Source organism: Nycticebus coucang, chromosome 1 (assembly GCF_027406575.1).
Source record: "Nycticebus coucang isolate mNycCou1 chromosome 1, mNycCou1.pri, whole genome shotgun sequence".
NCBI lineage: Eukaryota > Metazoa > Chordata > Mammalia > Primates > Lorisidae > Nycticebus > Nycticebus coucang.
Genome location: NC_069780.1, coordinates 35,705,834 through 35,731,490, shown reverse-complemented (window position 1 = coordinate 35,731,490; position 25,657 = coordinate 35,705,834).

Here is a 25,657-nt window from a genome sequence, read left to right as displayed (position 1 = left end):
TTTTGGAATTTGGGATGTTGCCTATTTTTCTTTCATAGCAAAATTAGATTTAAGTAAATTTTGTATATGCTACTTTAAAAACTTTAAGCTTTTGAGGAAATCACCAATAGTGGCCAGGTATATAGACTCTATTGCAACTGATCTCTTCTCCCATTCCAGACCCTCTTTCTTTAATAATCTTGCCCTAGGCATCCCCACATACACAGTTCTATTAACAAGCACAACCTGCTGCACTTACCATTGTTTAACCAGATGCAGATAAACAGACCAAGAAAATATTCCCACAATCAGCATAAGACAACATCAGAATCCAAATAAAAGGCAGGTTGAAAGGAACATTATTTTCTGCCTCTAACTATTCCAAAAAGTCACAGATATATACATTAGATATGCATCTCTAATATATTTTGAGAGGTTTAAATCATAAAAAGGTTTTTCTTTTCTGTGGCTCCTTATGGAAGGCACATGTGCAGAGGTACTTCATCTTGGTGAAGGTCAAGGCAGCAGATAGATTTTACATACTCAACCTGTTATGTTACTCCTACGACAATAATAAAGGCAAAAATTCTCCATGAAAAGGCCTACTAGGCATATTAGCATCTCTGCTGTGCATCATGGACACATGGTTGAAGTGGAAAATACTGGCTCTGTTCCTGCTAAATCTTATACATGTTAGACTACTTTGTATGTTGGGGCCACTGGTCTCTGCCACTACTCATCCTTGAATCTCCTGACTACCATCACCCCGTAAATAGGATGGACCCTTTCCTGGGTGAGAGTGATTTCTGCTTTTCTCCATCTCCAGATACTCCACTGGGATTGAGAGTGCATGTGCACATGTATGCATGTGTATGTGTGTGCACACAGGGCTGTGAGGGTCTCACTTAAAACCAAGGTCGAAAAGTGCACTTGAATCTGGCAGAACCTGATTGGCAGCACTGGAAAATATTTCATCATCATAATGATGCCACCTTACAATTTTCATCTTCAAAGTACTTTGCAAACAGTAATTAATGCCTATAATACTCATGAGGTAAGTAGGTAAACACCATTATCCCCATTTTACAGATAGAGAAACTGAGGTGAAGTAGCCAAGCAAATGGCCCCAGGCCAGAAGGAGACAGTCTCAGAGCAAGGATCAGAGGGAAGAAGCTCCTGTTGTCTGCTAACCCCCTCCAGCTTGCACTACCACAGGCCTGTGTCAGGGAAAAGTGGCCACAGAGCTGAAGGTAGCCAGTGGCCGAGGCAGGCAGGACTCACAGCAGGCCGGGCTCCGCCTCCCTGCCCTGGGATATGAATGTTGCTATTCATCGTGTGGGCAGTTTGTGGGCATTCACTTCAAGATCACTTGCAAAATAACAACAAAAACCCCATTGAGGGTCCTTTCTCCTCAGACCACGTACTTCCTGAGTTTTTCCTTGAAATCAAGGGACATATAGTACATACACGCCCTCAGGAAGCAGGAGAATTCAGCCCACCCTACAATTCCTGGGAGGCTGCATTCAGAAACGTGACCACAGAGGAGACCAGGCTGCAGGAACCTTCTCCTATAGGTTCCTGGCCAAGCTGCTTCATGAGACATTTCATAGCCATCTGGGTAACTTCACACTGGAACACTTATTGGTTCCCTCCTCTCCATGGGCCTCCCAACTCCCTGGGCTCAGCCCCATTCATTTCAAGCAGCTGGTGATTAGACTGAAACCTTATATTAATGCTGATGGAGTTGGGCTGGGAGAAAACAGGAATTGAAATGAAATGAAAACAGCTTATTAAGAGAAGTGAAAGTTGCTGACCAAACTACTGCACCTCTCCAGACCTGCCTGCCACCCAGACCACCCCACTAGACAGCCATCCTTATCCCCACCCCCGGATCCCAAGGAAAGACCAAACACTACTCTCAAATTTCTTCCACCTGCCAAAACCCACAGCTACCTATTTGCTGCCCTGCATCTGTAGCCTCCCACAACTTCAAATTTCCTCCAACAGTCTGGGGGCTGCCACGACCACCTGCTTCAAATTTGGGGTAAAATTTAGAAGCTGCTGCTTTAAGCATTATCTAGAGATGATGTTGGTGTGGTAACTTGGTCCCGGAAAGCTAAAAGCCTTTGAAGTTCTGAACCACACGTAACAAATAGTTGCACCAGTCAACTCAATCCTCCTACCAGTTGACACTTTGCCTCCTTTGGCAGCGGTGGCCTGTAGAGCTGTAGAGGAAGGGGAGTGCTTCCTTTGCTGCCCTCCCTGATTCTCCAGAGAAATCAGACTTAGGGGAATTTGTAAGGCCTCTCAGAAAAGCCCAAGCCCCAAGAACATAGTAATGGCACCCAGGAAAAGAGAGGGGTGGATGACCTGCCAGTGTCAGCCACACCCCAGGCAGGAAGGGTCCTCAGCTGGCAGCCCCTGCTGTCTGCAGTGGTGACAGAGTTCACTCCACCCACCCAATTCTCTTCAACCCTTCTCAATTAGGTTGACTAGAGCACAGGTTCATACAGTCCATACACACCCTTCCTAGGAGCATGAAGTATCTCCAAGCACATGGTGAAGAAAGAAGCCTTCCAAATTGAAGAAGGCACGGAAGTGTGTATCTTGACTAGGAAGATGATATCAATGAGATACAATAACACCATGATCAGGCATGGCCTTGTCTGTGCCACAGAATTGCAAACAATAATTCTAATAATAATCAAGAAAGACTTTGACAACATGGTTATAATAATCTCTCGGTCCTTTGGTTCACGGACAGGTAAAATCTGCCTTCTGACCAAAGAGCAGGTTGAGCTCACAAAAAGAAGCCTCCCTCCTCTGTCCCCCTGAATGAACTCCGCCTCCCCGCCCACGCCCCCAGATCCGCAGCAGCCCCCTGGCTGGCCAGTTCCAGACTGAGGCCTTACGCCCCTCGTTTGCTCCCTCCAGAGTGACACTCTCCAGGTGAACATGGGAGAGAAGGGCAGAGAGATAGGCAAAGCTTCTCACCACATAAAAGAGACAGACTCCGGCTGGCTGCCAGAGCACTGGCTGCGCAGTGACAGAGCACGTCACATCTCAGATTTTGAAGTCCATAAATAGATCCACGATGTTGATACTTCCGGGGGGTGGTGGGTGGGAGAAGGATTTCTGTTTCTCCAACTCTGTAATTAATTTATCCAGCAACGAGGCTGTTATGATGCCAGGAAGAGAAAAAGAATCCCTCAGGGGGCTGTCTGTGGCTTTTCCTCAGAATGACTGGGTACTGTTGGGTTGGGGCTGCAGCCTAGATGTGAATGCTTTTAAAACTCTGTGTGTATATGTGTGTGTTTGTTGCGCATGGTGTGTGTGTGTGTGTGTGTGTGGTGTATGTAGTTTGTGGCAGAGGGGTATGTGTGTCTTTGGGGTGTGAACATGGGATGGAATGTATGAGTGTGTGTAATACAAAACTGTGAGGTGTGATGTGTGTGTGATGTATGTGTAATGTGTGTCTAGGTGGTACTGTGTGGTAGAGATGTCTACCTGTCGGTATGTGGGATGGGATGGTATACAAAAGGTGCCCCCCAGAAATGTAGATGTATTTTAAGAAAGGAAAAAACTGTCATAAAATTATAATACTCAATATATACTGATGACAAAATGTGAATACAAGTAACGGGGAGCACTTCTTACTGCAGAAGTCAAATGTGACTTGAAGATTACAAATTTAATAGTTTTTTCCTTTCTTAAAATGTGTTTTGTATATAGGATACAAGAGTGTGAGGTGCAGTGTGTGTGTGCTATTGTGTGTGTTTATGTGTGGTATCTGCAAGGTGCTGGCTATGTATGGGATGTGTGTATTCTGTGGGAGGTGATGTGTATACACTGTATGAAAGTGCGTTGAGCTTATATGTGTGTGGCAGGTGATTGTATGAGAGGCTGGGATGTGAAGTGTGCTATGAATGTGCTGTCGTGTGTGCTGCCTGTAGGTGGAGGATGTGGTACGTGTGGTGCACATACATGTACAGTGTGTGCATATACAATGAAGGGCGTGAGGCGTCACGTGTTTGCTGCGTGTGTACAGGCTCTGCGTATGAGGTCTGAGTGCTGCTTGGCGTATTTGTGTGGCGTATTTGTGTGTGGTGTGCACGTGTGATGCACTGTGTATGAGCGTGGGAGGTGTGTGTTGCATGTGGTATGCGTGAGTGTGTGTTGTACATGATAGGTATGTGGGTTGGGGGGTGTGCATGCCTGGCCAGCTAGCACTTGTGCAGACAGGCCGGGCCCTTAACTCTTTGATGTTAGCACAGAGGCAGACTCGCGCGCAGCTGGCTCAGCTCCCCCACAACCCCCCTCCTCGGAGAGCTAAATCCTTGTGCAGGAATAAAGAAAAGCTGCCAAAGCACCGCACCCTGGAGCCCCCGGGGAAGGGTTTGAAGTTGAGGATACTTCACTGGGACTCTACCCAGCGTCCTGCCGGCCCGGCTGCACTACAGAGCTCAGGCCCTCCTGGGGAGTGTTCAGAGAGTGGAAGGGGAGCAAAAGATCACAATGCCACCTACGGAGGGGCCTGGGGCCCTGCATTCCCTCGCTCTGGGTTCAAGCTCAGCCTTGACACTTTCCAGTGACATGAACAAGTTAGTTAAGCCCCAGGGTTGACATCTATAAAATATACATAATAACATGTTCCTCCTGGGATGAGAATTTCATAAAACGACGCTACTGTTTCCCAGCATGAGAAACAGTAGAAATGGAGGTATGAGTTTGTTCAGGAATTGGGATTCTTTGGCTTTCTTTTGGAGGCTTTAGTGCTCACCTCATTCCCTACAACACTCATCTCCAAAGCTCAGAACTAACTGGCAAACAAAAGAGCTGCTGTTCTCGGACTTGTTTCTGTTTCTAGAGCTTATGGGTAGGGTTATTAGGCCTCAGAGAAGTAACTCAGCTTCCTTGTCTCTGGGGCCCGAAGGAGTAGAATATAAGTGTATTAAGCTGTTAATTCAAGTCTCATATCAGCCCTGACACTTTGCCATGAGCAGCATTCAAGTAATAGTTAGGGGAATCGACCCCCAGATTTCTGCCCATCAACTGCTGCGTGGCTTGGACAAATTACTTAACTTCTCTGAGTTCCAGTGTTTTAAAATCTCTGAAATGGAGCCAATGGTAGTAACTTACTCATAGGATTATTTAAGGGTGAAGTGATATAATGAATAATAAACTCTAGCACAGTACTTAGTGGTACAAATACGATTTTCCTACTCCCCTGAGTAGGTATTTTATCCATACAAAAGGAGACTCAGACAGGTAAAGCAATTCACCCAAAATTACCCAGCCAAGAAGTGACAGACCTGGCTGTCTACTCTGCTTGGCTATGCTCTTTGCCTTTTTGATTTCTACCACATAATACTGTTCGCCCTTGAAGCCCTTAGAGATAGCTCCAGGAGAGAATGCTGAGTGCCAGAGGGACTGTCATCCGGTTAAGCTTTAGTCCTGAACATATTTTAGGATGAAGCCTCCAAAGAGAAATGAGATTACTTCCTTCAGTAGGAGCTGAAAATTCCCTGGCCTGTACTGGGGATACATGATACTGTGGGGATAGGGGAATTTGTTGTCACCTTACCGTGACTACCCTTCCTATAACAGACCTCACTATGCTCTTTCAGGCCTCCATGCCTGTACCCAGGCTGTTCCTTCTGATAGGAACACCCTTCTTCTTCCCTCCTGATCATCGCCTTCACCACCCTGGGGCTTCTGCCAAGTATACTTCAAATATACTTCTTGTGTAGAATTTATCAGCTCAATCTGAGTATTTATTTGTATGTCTGTTCACTGCCCCTGGATCGTGCATGCCCAAGGGCAGGTGCCCTGTCCCACTCACCGTTGTTTCCTCAGCCCCTGGGGACCTCTGATCATATGTAGTACATGCAGTGTAGGGGACATGAGGCGACAATGTCTGGGATATGGAGCGCACATCAGCCAGTGTCTCTGAAGAAAGTAGAAACCACTTGAAGTGTTCCCAGCAAAGGGAGTTTCTTACGTAAATTGATTTCACAGGTGGTGGGGAAACTAAGAAGCCAAAGGAAAGAAAAGAGAAGTAAGCCAGAAATTAGCCACAAATGGGAGCCAGGACCACGACCTAGGCTGCAGAGACAGAGGGAGGAGGGGGGAGTTCCTACAGCCCAAGAGCAGAGACAACCTGCCAGAGGATGGGAACATCCCGGGGGAGAGGCTTGTCTTGGGTGAGTGAGAGCCAGGAGGAGACACAGCTGGGGACAGAGAGGCCTCATTTCCCACCCTCCAGCCTCTGGCCAGTGCCCCCAGAGGTCCAACCCAGCTCCAAAACAATTGAAGCAAGAGTCTGGGAAATGCCTCCTACAAGGCTCAGCACCTCCCCTATGAGGATCCCCTGGGAAGGACACAGAATGGACCTGAGGGGACCCACATGGATAATAGAGCACCTTGTGGGAAGAGGAAAGGGGCTTTGAAGGGGATTCAAGGCCCAGCCCAGAATAGGCTGAGGAGGTGAAAGTCAAGGTCATGTAGTTCACTGGTTTCAGAGCAGGCACATAGTTATCTGCTGCTATACAACAAATAACCACAAACTTAGCGGCTCGAAACAATACACATTTATGTGCAGTTTCCATGGGTCAGGAGCCTGGACTCTACTTCACTGGGTTCTTGTTCTGGGTCTCACAAAGATGCAATCAAGGTGTAGGCTGAGCTGCTTTCATCTAGAGATTCCACTGGGGAAAATCCACCTCAAAACTCTCTCAGGCTGGTGGCAACAATCTAACTCCTTGTAGCTGTATGACTCGGGCTAGCTTTCTGCTGGCTGTCAGCTGGAGGCCACCTTTAGGACCTATTGTGGCCCACCGTTCTCAGCCACATGGGCTTCTCCAGCAAGGTCACTTACTTCGTTAAGCCCACCAGGAGAATCTCTAGCACCAGTCTAAGTGGGCATCTTCTGCAACATAATTTAATCACACACAGGACACTGTGTTGTCTTTGCCATGTTCTATTGGTTAATAGCAAGTCCCATGTCCTGCCTACACAGGGGGTGGGTAGGGCGGGAAGGAGGTTACACAAAGCCCGCCCTACCCACCCCCTATGGGTAGGACCTCTAGGACACCTAGGACCTTTCCATGACAGCTTATCTGTAGCTCTGTGCACCTCAGTCCCGATTTTCTTCCTCTGTAGGCATGAATTCTTTAGAGTACTCACTAAACAGTAAAATGATAGGAATAGCCTTCTGAATGTTTTATCATCTGGCTCCAAAGATTAGCATTAAAGTCCACAGACATTGCAATTAGTGAGAGCTCAGAAATGGTATAAAAATTTGCTAAGGCAAATCCCATGCCAAATGAAACCTGAACTTTTAATTTGGACTACCTAAATACATCTTAAACGCTTTAATATTTTGCAAGCTCTTTGACCAAGAAATTCCAGTTCCGGGGATTTATTCAAAGAAAATTATCATGGATGTGTGCAAAAATATAGCTATAAGGATGTTAACTACAACATTGCTTATAAGTGAAAATTATATTTTAAAACATCCTACAAACAACCTGTTGTTTTATAATAGGGTATTGGCTACATAAAGCTATGATGCATTCATGCAATAAAATATGATGCCTTCTTTGAATATGATGTAGCAGAATATTGAAGTATATAGAAAAATGTTCACAATATATTGCAAAAGAGAGAGAATAATTATAAAACAGCATATACATCATGATTCTGTTTGTTGTTTTTTTTGTTGTTGTTGTTTTTACTCTGTTTTGTTTTAACAAATACAGGCATGGATAATAGATTAGAAGGATACCCGTGAAGCTTTAACAATAATGGCATCTGCCAGGCACAGTGGCTCATGTCTGTACTCCTAGCCCTCTGGGAGGCTGAGGCAGGAGGATCACTTGGGCTCAGGAGTTTGAGACCAGCCTGAACAAGAGCAAGATCCCATCTCTACTAAAAACAGAAAAACTAGCCAGGCGTTGTGGCAGGTGCCTGTAGTCCCAGCTACTTGGGAGGCTGAGGCAAGAGGATTGCTCAGGCCTAAGAGTTTGAGGTTGCTGTGAGCTACGATGCCAGGGAGACAGAGTGAAACTGTCTCAAAAAAGAAAAAATGATAATATCTGATATCTTTGGGTATTGAGATCAGATGTGATTTTTATTTTTGCCTTCTTATACTTTTTAGATTTTCTATCGTAAACATGTATTACTTTTATAATAGGAAACTTATTAATTTTAAATATCTAAGTTCTCATAATCAAATGTTAGGAACAATGCTTTTATTTAAAAGCAATCTCAATAATTAATAATTTGGGTTGTGTTTCTCCTATTTGCTAGCTCTGTCACCTCAGGCAAATCACTTTATTTCACTAACCTCTGTTTCTCCATGTGTAAAGGAAAATGCCATTCATTGTGTCTAGCTCATAGAGTGTCTAATGTGATGATTCAAATAAGATGATGCATAAGAAAGGGCTTGCTAAACTATAAAGCTTGAGTAACAAGGTGTTTTTTTCCCGTCCCTATTCTACTTAAATAAGATGTCCTAATAGGGGTCTGAGGAAGGACCTGGTGGTTACAGTTGTCACTAAATGTTATTCTATGGAGGCATTTCTCCTGAGCACTGTATTCAGATATCATCTCTCTTGGTGTCTGGGTCACAGTGCCTGAGTAGGTCCTGTTTATCAATAACAAGCTATGGGATCCTGAGCACATCAGTGACCCTTCTGGCTTTAGTTTCCTACCAAAACCTTGTAAGGTAAGCATTGTATTAGGTCTATGGGTTTTCTATCAGGCCCATTTCTGCCAGTAAATAGATTATCTCTAGAGCTTTTTCCATATCTAATCTATGATTTGGGAAGTATAGAGGATTAAACATCATACTTACTACAACAGCCACCAATATCATAACTCATCTGAGGAATTACTGAGAACAAGACATTCTCCTGGCAAGCCTGGAAATCTCTTGTGACTTGGAAAGCAAGCCACCAAGTAACTCAGTAATCCTGGAGAAGCAAAGTTCAGTCCTGTAGTAGTAAGGCTAATGTTAAACATTAGGCATTTTATGACAGTTCCTTTAAGGATTAGTGGAGAAAAATTGCATTTAGTATTTTGAAGATCGTTTCCTTACCACCCTTGAAGATCATTTCCTTTAGTATATGTTCTATTGGCACCTATGAGATCATTTCCCTGAGTACGCAGCCCCTGCATGTCTTTGCTTAGTAATCTTTCCACCTATTATGTATCTTCTCAATAAAAGGACTCCGTGAGAAGTGCTCAGGGCTATCCTGCACCTATGGTCAGCCTCACCTCTTACAGCGTGTACTGTCAATCCGTGTCTCGCCTGGTCATTTATGCGGTCGCAACAGGGAAGAGTGTTTTCATGGGTTGAGCAAAGCCAAAGGATGTCCACGTAGTGGTAAAAAATAGGAGTCAGAGTTTTCCACTTTGACGAAATTACTGCCTGAGCTGGTTATATTCTTGGGTGAAGAAAAGTGAAGGATATTGGGGACATAACAACAAGCTTCTTGAAGCCCTGCTATGTTAGTGTGAGTGGCAGCATCAGACAACATGAAGAATATGGGCCCCGGCATCAGGGACCTGGATTCAAACCTCAGCTGACCCCTCACCACTTGTATAATCTTAAACAAGTTCTTTCTTTTCTTTCTTTCTTTCTTTTTTTTTGCAGTTTTTGAACCCTGCACCTCCAGTATATGGGTCTGGCGCCTTACTCCTTTGAGCCACAGGCACTGCCCCAAGTTCTTTCTCCTCTCCTCTGCTCCCCTCCCTCCCCTCCCCTCTCTCTTTCTCTCTCCTTCTTTCCTTCTTTTCTTTCCTTCTTGTCAGAGTCTCACTTTGTTGCCCAGGCTAAGGTCAGCTTAGCTCACAGCAACCTCAAGCTCCTGGATTCAAGTGATCCTCTTATCTCAGCCTCCCAAGTATCTGGGACTATACGTGCTTGCCCCATACCCAGCTAATTTTTCTATTTTTAGTACAGACAGTGTCTCACTCTTGCTCAGGCTAGTCTCAAAGTCCTGAGCTCAGGCAATCCTCCTGCCACAGCCTCCCAGAGTGCTAGGATATGCTAGCCATCATGTCTGCTTTATTTGATTTTTCTGAGCCCAAGTTACTCCTCTTTAAATCTCTTATGACATATGTTTACATGATTTGGGGAAAATTAGGAGCTAGTATAGTGCTAGGATACAGTAGATACTCAGTATTTGCTAACTTTATTTTATTATTTTTTTTGAAGGCTTCTATGTCCCCTTTATTTATTTATTTATTTATTTTTTAAATTTATTTATTTTTATTGTTAAATCATAGCTGTGTACAGTATTTGCTAACTTTAATTTTGGGAGGGTCAGTTGGAACAAAGCAATCAGAGACTATTCTTGATTTAATCTAGCTTCTCATTTCTCCTGAACCAAGAGTATGACATCACAGTCTAAGAATTGTCATTGTCATGACTCGAAGTATCTTTTCAGTGTCAGCTTTTAGTCACTGCCTGCACTTGGATATTTAGCTATCAAATTCCAAACGTGGGGTATGGAGCCTGTAAAAACAAAACGTCATGTGGCTTTTGGAATTTTGACAGGAGAGAGTCTGTTTGTGTTCCCTGAAAGATGTTTTCTTGAGCTTCGCCACAATACTCTATTTGAAGCAAATATTCAGAATATGAAGAAATTCCAATGTTGCCATGAACATTAAAAAATAAATCAAATTCTGTCCTCAGTCCTTGTCTCGAAGCTCTGAGCTAAGTGGAGAACCATGATAGAAAGGTATACTTAGTGGGCTAATGTGTAAAGACAATGTGATGTGACGCCTGTGATAAATGAAGATGTCATATATCTGGCCACACCTAGTATGCCCAAGAGGACTTGGCCAAGCATGGGGTAGGAACAGGTACAATGTTTCTTAAAAGTAGAACAGTCAAAATCTCCCAGTTACCTGGGACCAGAATGACTGTACCAAACTAGAGACTAGGAGAAAAATAGTAGTATCCAGAATATATAATGAACTCTCAAAACTCAACATTAAAAATCAAACAATCCAATCAGAAAATGGTCAAAAGGCACAAAGACAGCGGTGACTATAGCTCAGTCAGCAGGGGACCGGCCACATATGCCTAGGGTGGTGGGATCAAACTCGGCCTGGGCCTGCTAAGCAACCATGACAACTACAACTAAAAAATAGCTGGGCATTGTGGCAAGTGCCTGTCGTCCCAGCTACTTGGGAGGTTGAGGCAAGAGAATCACTTAAGCTTAAGAGTTGGAGGTTGCTGTGAGCTATGATGCCACAGCATTCTATCAAGGGCGACATAGTGAGTGAGACTCTGTCTCAAAGAAAGGCACGAAGAGGTATTTTACTGAGGAGAATATACATATACTTTTAAGAATAAATAAAAGATATTCAACGTCATTTGCCATTAGGGAAATGCAAATTAAAGCTACGGTGAGGTATCATTATACAGCTATCAGAATGGAGAGAATAAAAAATAGTGACAACACCAAATGCTGCAAATGATGCAGAGAAACTGGATCACTCATCCCTGTTGGTGGGATGGAAGGTATCACAGCCATTCTGGAAAATAGTTTGGCAGTTTCTTTAAAAACTTAACATGCAACTACCACACAACCCAGCATTTTGTATTTCTGGGCATTTATCCTGAAGTAATAAAAATGTGCGTCCACATAAAAACCTATACTGAAAGTTTATAGTAGCTTCATTTGTAAAAGCCCCAAACTGCAAGTAACTCAGATATGCTTCGGCAGGTAAATGGTTTAACAAACTGTGGTACGTCCACCCCATGGAATACCACTCAATGATACAAAGAACCAAACTACTGACAGACATAACAACCTGGCTAAATCTTCAGGGAATTACTCTGAATAAAAAAGAGGCCAATCCCCAAATGTTACATATTGCGTGATTCCATTTATATGACATTCTTGAACTGATAAAATCATACGAATGGAGAACAAAGTGCTTGCTTGGGGTTAGTGAGGGGGGAGTTGTGAAAGGGAAGTAGATGGAGCTGTGATAGGGCCACATGAGGGCTCTTCCTGGAAGTGGAAATGCTCTGTCCTGTGACTGTATCAAGATTCTGGTTGCAATATTGCACCATATTCGGCAAGATGTTAGCACTGGGGGCAACTGAGTAAAGGGCACACAGGAGCTCTCTGTATTGTTTCTTACTAAATCTACTGTTATTTCAAATAAAAAGTTCAGTTAAAAAATAAAAAACATAATGTCACTACTACATATACGCATGGAATATAGGCACCAAAAATTCTGGAGGGCCACATACCTAGCTTAGCTGATGGAGCTTAGAGCTGGGTGGGTGGGTGAGTGGCTCTGAAGTTTAAATAGGGATGAAGAGAGGACTCTCTCTTTTCATTTCATTCCAATGTGAAGGTGTATTCTTTTTATAATAAAAGGAAGCAAGTTAATAGAATTTTAAAAAATAAACCATAGTCATTTCTTACTACTTAAAGAGGATCTTTTCCTGCATTTCTCCATATGTATGAAAAGAAGTCTCTTGGCAGGAATAGCCCTGGTATTTAGGAAATATATTAAGTTCAGGCTTTTGCAGGAGGAAAACCCTTAGTCTTTCTAAAGAGAATTCACTACCAAGCCTTTAGCTCACAGGATCTACCCACTATAAAATATAATTTTCTTCTACAAAGTGCTTCTCAGATATTTCAACCCAATTTCTGACATGGGGTGCCAAAGGTGATTTAATACACATTAGGGTGATTTTTCTTTTTCACTAATGGCAGTGGAGGGTATAATCCACATACCAAGATTCCCACACTCTTCAGTGCCAAGGGACAAGGTGCCCCGCTGTCCCTGTGAAAACTGTGGCCCCTGGGAACAACTCAGCAAAGGGACAGGAAAGGAAGCTGGTGCAGACATACGGGTCCCAGAAATCTGTGTATCAGTTTGAGAAAATTTGGTACCTTTATTATGTTGAGTTTTCCAATGAACCATGAATATAATATGTCTCACCGTTTATTTAGACTTTTGATTTCTTTTATCAGCATTTATATCAGCATCCAAATCCTGTACATGTTTTCTTAGATTTAACCACCAAGTGCTTCATATTTTTGTGATGGTAAATAATAATAATTTTTAAATTTTAGTGTCTAAGTGTCTATGTATCCATGATTAGTATACAAAAATTCTGCAGATTTGTGTGTGTTTTTCTTGCAATCTTGCTGAACTCACTCTTCGCAGTTTTTTGAGATTGCTTGGGATTTTCTGCATAGAAATCACATCATCTAAAAATAGGGGTAGTTTTATTTATTCTATTCTGATCCATACACTTTTCTCTTTTTGCCTTATTGTACTGGTTAGAAATTCCAGTAGTACATTGAATATACTTGCCTTGTTCCTTAAGGCAAAAGCATTCAGTCTTTCACCCTTAACGAGGATGTGAGCTGTAGGCTTTGTATCGAGGCTCTTTATCAAGTTGAGGAAGTATCCCTTTTATACTTAGTTGTCTGAGGGGTTTTATGATAAATGAATGTTGAACTTTGTTAAATATTTTTTCCGCACCAATTGATATGATTGTGATTTTTCTTCTTTAGCTTGTTAATTGGTAGATTATGATTGATTTTTCAATTACTGGTTTTCAAATTCCTTGCATTCCTGGAATAAACCTCGCTTGGTCATGGCATATAATATATATTACTGACTTCTATCTGTTAATATTTTGTTAAAGACTTTTATTTTCTTTTTTTCTTTCTTTTTTGACTGAATCTAAAATTAGTAAAGACTTTTGCATCTCTATTTATGAGGCACATTGGTTTATAGTTTTCTCTATTGTTTTTTAACTGAATTTGTCTGGTTTTGATATAAAGATAATTCTAGCTTCATAAAATGAATTGGGACATGTTCCCCTCTCTTCTATTTTCTGGAAGAGTTTTTATAGAATTGGTCTTAATCTTTCTTTAAACATTTGGTAGAATTTTCCATGAAACCAGCTGGATTTGGAGATCTATTTGTTGGAAGTTTTTAAATTGCAAATTTAATTTCCTTAACAGAGGCCATTCAAAGTCTCCATTTCATATTGAGTGAGTTGTAGTAGATTGTGTTTTCCCAGGAATTTGTCAAATTTATTAGTCTAGAGGTTTTCACAGCATTTGCTCATTATTTTCTGATGTCTGCAGAGTTTGTAGTAATAGTCATTCTTTAGTCCAGATTGTTTTTTAATTTCTAACTGCTTGGTGATTTTTCTAATTTCTTTTATTGATTTTTATATTAGTTCCATTATCGTCAGAGAATATATTTTGCATTATATATTTGGGTTCAATAAGAGAAGCAAAACCACTGGTGTCTGTGTGTATATATGTGTGTGTAAGTACATGTACATATATGTATAACTATGCATGTGTGTATACTGCTTATCATATTTATATTTGTTTATACTATTCTTAAGTTGTATATTTTTATATAGCTTTTTTAGTGTTTGTTCTGGGTATTTCATTATATATACATAACTTTTCATATTCTCTAGTTTGAGTGAAGTACAAAAACATTAACTGCCTTTATAGTCCCTTTACTTGCTCACATTTATAATACATGCATCTTAAATGTTTCCCTTACATACATTTAGAACCACATCAGGGAGTGTTATCCTGTTTCTTTAACTGTCAAAGATAATTTAGAAGCCTCAAGAAAAGAAAAAACTTTATTACCTACATTTTCATTTACCTTTGCTTTTCTTCCTTCCTGATGTTCCAAGATTCCTTCTTTTATCGTTTTTGTTTGTTTGTTTGTTGTGTTGGTTTGTTTTTTTCCTGCTTAGAGAATTCCCATCAGAAGCTCTTTTGAGGTAGATCAGCTGCTGACAGAGTCTCTTCGTTTCCCTTCATTTGGGAATGACTTGCCCTATATCCTCTATAAACTCCATGGTTTCTGATGGGAAATCTGCTGTCATCGGAATTGTTCTGTTTCTTGTTTTCAAGGTTTTTCATGGCTTCTCTGCTTAGTTTACAGAAGTTTAACTGTTCTGTCTCTTAGTATATATTTCTTTGGGGGTCCCATTTGGGGGTTAAACGGCTTCTTGAATCCACAGATTCATACCTTTTACCAAATTTGGGAAATTTTCAGCCATTATAACATTTAGTCTTTTTCAGCCTCACCCTCTTTCCCCTTTCCTTCTGGACACTAATGACAGGAATATTAGATCTGTATTTATAGTATTATAGGTTCTTGAGACTCTGGTCATTTCTTTCTTTTTAAGGTCTGTTTTCCCTCTATTGTTCAGTTTGGATTGTTTCTATTGTTAGGTCTTTAAGTCCACAGATCCTTTCTTCTGTTCTGCTGGTGAGCCCATCCATGGGGTGGGTGGGCTGTTGTTGGTTGGCTGTTGTATTTTTCAGTTCTAAATTTCATTTGTTTCTTCTTTATATTTTCAATTTCTTTGCTGAGACTTTCTATTTTTATTTGTTTTAATCATGTCTGTAATTACTCGTGGAAGCATTTTATATGACGGCTGCTTTAAAAATCATATTTAAGTGATCAGAGAATTCTAACATTTCTATCATCTCAGGGTTGGGATCTATCATCTTTCATCATTCAGTTTAATATCTACCTGGTTCTTGGTATAATGATTGATTTTTGATTGAAACATGGACATCTAGGGCCTTAATGTTATAAAACTCTGGATTTTATTAAAACTTCTTATTTTAGGTTCTACTAACAACACTCTGGAAGAGAAAGAGGGAGTGTTGCCTTATGACTGCCAGGTGGGAGTGGATAACCAGCTTCCCCTCATGGCCCTGTTGATGCCTAAGATGAGGGTGCTCCTCATTACTTCTGGACACAAGAGGGAAGTTGCTCCCCATTAGGCCTCCACTGAGCCCTGCCTGGGTGGGGTAGGAGCCTCTGCCACAGTGAGTGGGGATGCAGCCGTACTTTTTCTGTGGTTTTTGGCTGCAGTAAAGCAGCTATTGTCTAAAAGTTTTCTCTTTTGCTCTGCTGCCCCACTCCTCATCCACTGGTTAGAAAGTGCTAACTTTTGTTGGTACTTTGCTTGTTTTTTGGTCTGTGCCCACTGGCAATTCTGGTTGCTGACCAGTCTAGCTGCAAGTATAGAATACTACATACATAAGAAGGGAGACACATCACTGTATGGTTTCCAGGGTACTGAACTCCTCAGCTAGTTCATCTTTGCATCTCCACCTTTTGGAGTCTTCTCATGTTTGTTTTATATATATCCTAGGTTTTTAGCTGCACTTAGAGGGAAAAATAGGGAGAAAGGTATCTAGTCTATCTTCTTGGAAGCAAAAGCCCATGGTTTACTTCACTTTTAACAGGGACTCAAATAGTGCAAGTTTTCCCTTGAGCAATGCAGTTTTAGTAACTACAAAGAGCTAATGGAAAACTACAATTAAGGAAATCTTTAACCTTGAAATTAGCTAAATAAAATCACAGTGTTCTATATATCTTAATATTTAACTGGGAAAACTGAATAATGCCTGTATATTACAGACCCAGAATTATGGAGTCTGAAGGAGTTAAATTAATATTTTAAACCAAGAGTGCAAATTGAAGTGTCTTATAAGCTAACAGAACCATCAAAATAAAATTAAGGACCCACAGTGCTCACAAACTGTATTTTAATGAGTGAAACTCTTCCTTTCCTCCCCAACCTTCCTCTCCCAACCCCTCCCCTCCCTTCCCTTCCTTTTCCTCCGTTCCCCTCCTTTCCCCTCCTCTTTCCTTCCCTTTCTTCGTTTTCGTCCCTTTCATTCTTTCATTTTTATTATTTTTTTATTTTTTAAGACTTTGATCTTTTCTTGTTTTTGTTTGTTTGTTTGTTTTTTGAGTCCTGCTTCCTGGCTTTGAGGCTTCAGACATAACTAATTTGAACTACCATTTGGTAAAATGTCACAAATCTATGTGTTATTCTGGGCCAATCATGAGAAATCTTTAGCTAAGGATGATTTTCAGACTTCCTATACATGGTAACTTAGAATATCATTCTATAGCATTTTGTTGTCTGACTTCTCCTCAAGCCCTTGTGGAACCATGTTTTCCAAACTTCCTTTTCATCCCCTCTTCACGAATTATGCCAAATCTTCATTCTACTTGTTTTATTTTTTTACTTTAAATTTATCTTAAATCTACTCTTTTTTAACCTTTCAATCTTACTTAAAAAGGAAATTGCAGATTAAAAAAAATAAAAGAAAACTGCATTGGTAAAGTTTTATCTTAAAAAAAAATTAAAAGTTACCACAGTCTTCCATAGTAAGCAAATTCATATTCTTAAATTTTAGAGCATTCCCTGTGATGTCCAATTTGCCTTTATATTCTTCACTTACTTTAAATTCAGTTCTCTTGGTTTTATGAAAATAAATCTCAGCAATGTGTTGGGCACATGATCAATGATAGAGGACCCAAATCTAATTTTACTCTTGTCTCTCCTTTAAATTTGTCTTCTTCAAAATTTCTGTCCCCTTTAATCTTGTCTCCTTTAAAAACTTGGCAAAAACTCACTAGGCCCCATGTTCTAAGCTAGGGGTCAGCTTGGTTAACAAGCCATCCTGAAGTCTCAAATCATTAGAGAGAATTTGTTCTAAAGACAATAATCAACTCTTCAGTTTTCAATAGAAGACCAGACTTCCCCTCCCCTTCCTTCTTGCTGAGGCCTGTAGTTGGAGGCTGCCTGCCCTGGAGGAAAAGAGGAGGGTAGTTGGCTTCTGCTACCTCTATCCACTGGTGCAGACCCAGGTGACAATGGGGCAAGATAGAGCAGGAAAGTGGGTGGAACACCTCTTCTTTTGTTGAGTGGCTTTGTTCTGCCTGGCACTAGCATAGACTATTTGCCAGAGCATGATTCCAACTTGGACAGTGATGAACTTCAGCTGGGTGCAGAAACAGTCATTAGATCATGTCCACCATGCAGGAAAATTCCTGTAGGATGATAACTCCAAAGAGAGAATTATGAGCAGATATTATGCTTCAGGTTTACATAGCGATCAAGAAATTGCAAAATAAGCAAAAAAACTTGAAACTCTTTGCTACCTTCCCATAATGAGACTTTATAATTCATTAGCAGAGGAATTTGATCTGTATTTGCTGAATCTATGGGGGGGGGGAAGTATATGCATGGATAGACAGATGCATGTGTATACATATACACACACAACATACACACCACATTCAACACATACAATGGCATATACACAATGCACATATGGAGTATTTGAGTATTTTGCAGCTTTATAACAGTAAATGTAATTGTCCTAAGAGTTAGCTCAACCATGGATTGTTTGGTGGTAGAATTGTTGTCAACTATCTTAAAAATTGCACACAACAGTTATAAATATAAAACAAATAAGCAAAAAGGATTTCTGCCTGTTGTATATGGAAAGGTAAGAGGAGATTCTTCTATTAAAAGGCACATGTGCTTGCACATGTAGAAAAGTTGCTGATTGGAGATTGCTATAGTTTGAATGTCCCCTCCCTCAAACCTCCTATAGAAATTTAATCACCAGTGTGGTAGTATTAAGAGTTGGGGCCTTTAAGAGATGATTAGATCACGAGGGCTCTGTTATCATAGGAGTGGGCTCCTCATTAAAGGATGAGTTTGGCCCCCATCCCCTCTCTGTCTCGTGCCCTCATGTGCCTTTCTGCTATGTGCCATAAGATGACTCTAGCCAGATGTGAGCACCACGGTCTTGGGCTTCCCAACCCCCAGAACCAGGAGATAAATAAACTTCTGTTCTTTATAATGTATTCAGTCTGTGCCATTTCAGTTATAGTAGCAGAAAATGGACTAAGACACCTCAAGCAGTTAGCAAATTTATTTTAACTTTTTTTAATGTGTTTAAAAGGTAGCCTTTTAATTTTTCAATTTATTCAGAGAAATATGTAAAACTGGCAGGGCTTTGAAATTAGATATGCAGAACAAGTTCCTTCCAAGTCATTTTAGCTCTTTTCACTGATCCTTGGGCAAGCTGACTCTTGAATAACCTAAAGTCCCTTACGTTAACAGTCTTTTGATTGTCTGACCCATATTGATCACCTTGTATACCGTTACTGATAGCAAATGTGGCTCTTCAGGGCTTTAAGACTCTTTGGCTGGTTGAAGCTCTAGGGAGCTTTGATAAGTGCTTTGCCATGTAACGTGAGACTGGAAAGAGGGCAGCACCTGAACACATTGTGGGCTTGAGTCCACAAAGGCTAGGGAGTCTGGGAACCATGTGTATCTAGTAAAGAATAGGAATAAGCACAAAACAATATTAACTTTAGAAATGAGATGAAAGCCCATGTGTGCTTCCTTTCACACAGAAGGGGAGACCCAATGAACCTCTACCCCCTTCAGCACTGCTTTTAGATGGAAATGATTTTGTTTAATACTGACACAAAGGGAAGATACAAATGAAGTGAACAGCTTTAGTGAACAATTACATGCAAGTAGGTTACATGAAAATATAGTCTCAAGTGTATGATATCTTGTGAATATTAATTAAGGAAATTATTCTCAGAGCAGCTAATGTTTAAAACAAGATCTAATCTCTGCTGAGTGGCCCCACCATTCTTTCCCTCAGTGTTTAACTTCAAAGGGCTTTGGAGTTGGGGCAAATGAGATTATTATTAGTCCAGTCTAGAGAGGAAATCTATTCTAACCAATCTGAGGATAAATTCTGGCATTACACATAGCAGTTAATATGAAGAAGAAAAAAAATTCCCTATCTGTGAATGTCTGTCTGCTAAAATAATATTTCTTAACCTTTTTAAAAATCTGATCCACTTCATCTCTCTACAAAAATTTCACATTTCAAATACAGAGCTGGAGAAGGATGTGTATTAGTTGAAGACATAAAATTTTAAAAAACGCTTCTTCTTCATCAACTGGGAGCCATTAAAATAATAATCTTACTGCTAATAATAGCTAACGTTCATATGCGTCTGTGTAGCAGGCACTCTGTGTTTTGTTTATATTAGGTTATTTAATTTTATAAGAATCTGTGAGGTTTTGACTGATAAACAAACATGGAGAGGTAAAGTGACCACAGTGGGTTGGTTGGATCTGGAGTTAGCATGGGAGTCTAGCATGAGAGTCAGACTTTTAATCGACATGCTATGCTGCCCCCATAGTTACAGCTAGTGTGAACAAAAGGCAATATATGTCTATTTCGATCAGGATAAGCGTTTGATGACCTGCACAACTCAGAGTAGGGCAATAAGGCAAGCCTTTTAAAAACAAAGACCAAACACCCTCCCAGACGGGACTAGTAAAATTGAATCACATTCACAGATTATTAAGGATATGAATTTGACAGATGAGTGTTTACAAAAAAGGGGGGGGAGATAACATAAAGACATAAAATACTTAATGTTAAAATTTTAGTTGTTGGTGAAATCAATGCCACTGCCATTCGATTTAGTCAGCAGTCAGTATTGAAGCATCCAGATGCCAGATGGACACAGTTATAATGGGACGAGAGATGCAGACGGTGAATGGAGACATAAGGGCCTCAGACATGGCTGACCATGGATAGGGCAGGTATTGCCGTGTCAGGTTCCCAGCAGTCCTTGAGGTGCCATGGTGCCTAGACCCCCAGCTGTCACACTCCATAGTGAGCGCTAGAGACAAATGGAAAGTGTATTCTGCCATTCTTGGGTCAACCTGAAACAGCAAAGCTGGGGCTTAGGGGGCACCAGTAAGAATAAAGACCTAGAGAACGCAGACTGCCTGGAGGTGCAGACTTTTCAGAGCCAGCCTCCCTGCCCACCACATGCCCAGCACACCAGTCCCAAAAGCCCATCCCTGCTTTTCCAAATAGGTTGGGTAGAGCCCTACCTGCATGCCTTTAGCACTGCTGTTCCCTTTTCCCCAAATGCCCATTCCCCATCTCTCCAGCAGATAAAACCCTTCTGTGGCTTCAGACCTTTAACCTCAGAAACTAAGAAAGCTCCTTTACCATCCCTAGGTTTGTGTCCTTCAGCTCCACTCCAGCACTTACTACTCACTATGTTGGCTCACTTCTGTCTCTCCCCTTCACTTAACAAAGTATTTTTATATCTGCAGACTCCTGACACAAGGCTAAGCACATTGTAGGTACTCAGAAAATAACTGTAGGGTGAATGTTTATCTAGGAGAAATCTGAAGGCTCAGAGATATGAGATTTTTGTTGTTGTTGTTGTTTTGCACAACACTTAAAAAATAAAAGATATATTGCAAATGTTTATAATTTTAGGAATTTCACAGAAAAAAATGGATTGTTGGCTTCTCTATAAATCAAAAGCTCTTAGACACACTGGGTTAGAATCCTACACATAACAACCAGTTGAAGTGAGTAGAAGCTGCCCCCTTTGTGCAAGACATTCCCTTTTGGGGATTCGCTGCAGTCCTTACTCCTCCCTAGGTATCTTTGCCTTATGTCTGCCATCTTCACTCATTTATGAAACACACTTCACCAGGGCAGGTAATTGGTTTTTCAGCCCCTGAGCCCAGCAGACTGAGTCATCAGACACTCCTCAACCTCTGATTACCATTCCCAGTCCACGTGTGCTGTGGGGGTTTTCATCATTCCATTTTTGCCATACCCACAGCTCACCCCTGCAATCTATTCATAAAAGGCCTAAAAAATAAGAAAAGGATGCTTCTTTTGATTCATGGGAAAGGAGCTAAAGGAAAGATCTGTCTTCTTCTGGCATATCAGCTGTTGGCATCGGTGAGAGGCAGGATGCTAGTAGCCAGGACAGACAGACAAGCCAGATGGGAATGGCAGCTCCTATATTTCAGCCAGCAAAAGCCTTTTCAAAGCCTACTTTGCATATGACAGCTCCGCTGACCACATTAGAGCCACAGGGGAATAGTTACCTCTGGAACTTCCTTTCTGCAACAGTAGCACCCTGTTTCAGGGAACCAAGAATGGAATCTGATCGTCTTCTATATATGCTGCCATGAGGTTTCAGACGACCGTACTGGCATGAGCTTTCAACATTGAAAAAATAAATGAAAGCTCTCCATAAATAAGAGGAGCACTGTGTCCTGGAACCCAAAGAATAATAATCCCAGGCCATCAGTCATCCAAGCTGCAAACAGTTTCTTCCTCTCTTTACTGTGCCTGGGATGACACGACACAGACCCTGAGCCCAGGACCCATATAAAACTTGGCTCAGGGACACAGAGGAGGCTGCTCCCACCACTGCCAAAATGCTGGCTACAACAGGGGACTTTTCCTTTACTAAGGGTGAGGGTCACTTTCTACTTGTTAATGTGAATACAGTTTTGGAAGAAACTGCTTCATGAGCCCCTAATATTTGGATTCAAGGGGCCCTTTAAACCCAGACCTGGAGGATTCATAGGAATAAGAATATGAACCACATATTGGGAATTCACATTCTCAAAATCCACTAAGTCTTCTCCATGTGCGTGGCCTCATGCGATCTGAAACAGCAGGCACTATCACATGCCCACTCCACAGGTGAGGTTGCTGCAGCAATGCCAGCTAAGCAAAGTCATCAGGCTTATGAGTAGCAGGTTATCATTTAAACCCGGATCTGTGAACCCTAGCTCTTTGCTACAAATCATTATTTCTCCCATTCACTCACTTGTTTCTCAAATACGTATTGAGTATCTTCTACGAAGCAAACTAGGTATCCCTCATACTTTGTTCTAGGTACTTGGGATATAACAGCAAACAAATTGGATAAGAATCCCTGCCATCAAGGAGGTTGTATTCTACCAAGTGTGTATTGCAGTGTTGCAGGGCTGACGTTCCACAGCTGTGACGACTGTTCCCCGGTAGGCCTCATTTCTAAAGCACCCAGGGCAAATATGTGAATTTGTGGAGAGGCATGAGCTTAGTTGCTGTGTGTGCATTTTTAAACTAAATTTGAGGGGCTGAAAAGTTCCTGCTGAACTTGAAAATGAGGTTGGGGTATGTTCTATCAGTTTTCCCTAGAGGGGAAAAAAATCCCCCAATTTTAATTCCCTTCTAAACTCAGCCACATGTTGCGATAAGGAGGGTGGGGTTATAAATCAACTCAGCTCCCTTGGGAGAAAAATTATAGTAATAAGCTTTAAAAAATGATGATAATAATAAGCTATATGATTTCAAAGTGACTCACACACACACACCCCCTTTGACAACTGAAATTGATTTTGAAAGGAAAGGCTGTGGAGATTTTAGTAGAGTATAATCCAGACACTCTAAATCTAAACCCTCTCACCAAAGAGACGGCAGATCTGGGGACGCCTGGACTGTGTTGATAATGCTCTCCACTGTGCCCGACATACTATACCCAACACCACATGTCACCCAACATGCCTGAGAGTTCATAGATGAAGGAAATAAAGATGGAATGATAATAAGACTGAAATCAATACAGCTTTCTGTTACATGTCCCAATAGTCTCAATAACTTCAAAGAAACAGATATGAATATAATTAATGAACAGAACAAACACCAAGTGGAAAATAAATCTGGACCTTTTTTTTTACAAGCACTGCCAGAATGATGGACTTAGAATTGCAGACATGTTTGTTGGCAAATCTGACTGCTCACTCAATTGCAAACGGTATAGTATTTTAGGCAATTGAAGTTGCTTAGGTCTGTGTGCTCCTTGGAAAAATTTCTTGCCGGAACATCTTGGTACCCAACTAAACAGAGACTTTATACTTTGATGCATTCAGCCGTTTTACAATTTATATTTGAATCAGTATTAGGATGAATCTTCCAGCTCTCCATTTGGCTACTTCTGCAAGCTAATCCTGCTTTAAAATGTATATTCTTAGAAAACAGACTAAACTGAATAACAACAATGCTCAGAGGAAATTCACACTTTTATTTGGGAAGAAATAATAGCTCTCACTAGGGAATGGGTTCAAAAGCTAGGAAAAAAACATGGCCTTGGCCGGAGTTCTAACTTGGCCAGAGTCTCCAGCTGTGTGGTCCTTCTCCTGGAAGTCCCTCAAATGTCCTGGTCCTCAGTTTCCTCGGCAAGAGCAGCAATAGCTGTAGGAAAATGGACCCCCAAACTGAGGTCAGCTTGAAAGCCAAACAGGTTCTTCGTTTCATGTGAAAAAGAATTTAAGAGGAAGCTGACAGAGTAAGTAAAAAGTAAGTTTATTGAGATAGAAAGGAGAGAAAGAGAAGAGGCTGCCCCATAGACAGAGCATGTTGTGTGGTACCGGCCTATTCCTACAGTTATCTCTGGGCTGCATGTGAAACAAAGGGAGGACTGTTAATTTTATTTGGGGATGGGGGTCCCCCTCCAATTTAAACCATATCAGACAGTTCTGGAATTGTCGTGGCATTTGTAAACTGTCGTGATGCTGGTGGGAGTTTCTTATAGAAACACTATATGCACTAAAACTAGCATAATGAGCAGTGAGGACAACCTGAAGTTGGTTTTCACTGGGTTGCAGCCAGTTTTGGCTGGTTTCTCCACTGTCTCCTGTTTTAGTAGAGACCTTGCTTAGTTGGAGGCTTATGACTCAATGAGTAAGGCCTGCTAGTCCCTCTCTCAGTACTAGTAAGAAGAGTAGTGTCTATTGGAGGTTCACTGTGCATTAGACCGACCCTGGGCTAAGGGTTCACACACTTATCTCTAGCTCCCGTAACACCCCTATGAGGTATTAATAGTTCTGTTATACCCTCATTTTGCAGATGAGGAAACTGTATGTGAAGCAGCCTAGCTCCACAGCCTCCACTCTGAACCACTATTTTGCTTGGGGCTGGTAGTCAGGAGGTCTCAGCCATGAGTTCATTTTACATAACCCTAGCTAAGCTGACCTCCCCTGTGTTTCAGCTTCCTTCCTCTAAAGTGACTTACCAGCTTACCTCTTGTACGCAGTATATCGGACATGCAAAAGTAGAGGGGAAAGTGGATGGCAAATTGTGATGATCTAATCTCTTTGCATGTGGTTAAACCAGAAGCAACTGTGTGGGGGTAAATGGTCCTTCTATTTCTTCCACCTACAACATCCTGTCTTATAGACTTAGGTATATTGGTCCCGTTGCTCCTAAGACCTTCTCCACTATGGCCAACTTAAACAGCAAATTACCAAGTCTGCTGCAAAAACTAGAAGAGTTCTGGTTAAGTGTTCCTAAACACAAACGAAATGGAATCAAACCAAAGCATTCAGGCCATGGAGTGACTCTTAAAAAGCTGGATTATTGACACTGACTTTCTATCCAGCATCAGACTCGCTTGGTCTAATATTTGACGCAGGCAACAATTGGGCATCTTCCCTCCAAAGATTTCAGGGAAGTGAATTTAGGCAGAAAATGTCCCAGAAAGCCATCTCACTATAGGACTTACATGGAGAGAAAATTAACTATTTGTTCCAGTGATCTATCATGAAAGATCAAGGAATGTCTTGAAATTCTTTCTTTTAACTCAGTTGTAAAAAGAGAAATTGTTTGCATCTTAACTTACAATAGGACAGGGAGATGTCAATCTACTGACTGGCAGCCTTAGTCCACACAGCAGGAGGTGGGAGCCAGCTCCAGGGAGGGGAGGGCCCCACCTAAGGGGACTGAATGTAAGTACTTCCAACTACCTGACCGGCAAAGAGGAATAAAACGCGTAGGTGGAGCAGGGCCTGGACAGGAGGAGCGGTCACGCAGTCCTTTGCATCTCCTCTGGCTGCAGCGTGGCCTCGGCACCTGGTTACGCAGAAGAGGAAAATTAAAAACATCAGGCTGGGCTAGAAAGGGGGAGGGGGGAAGCACTCATA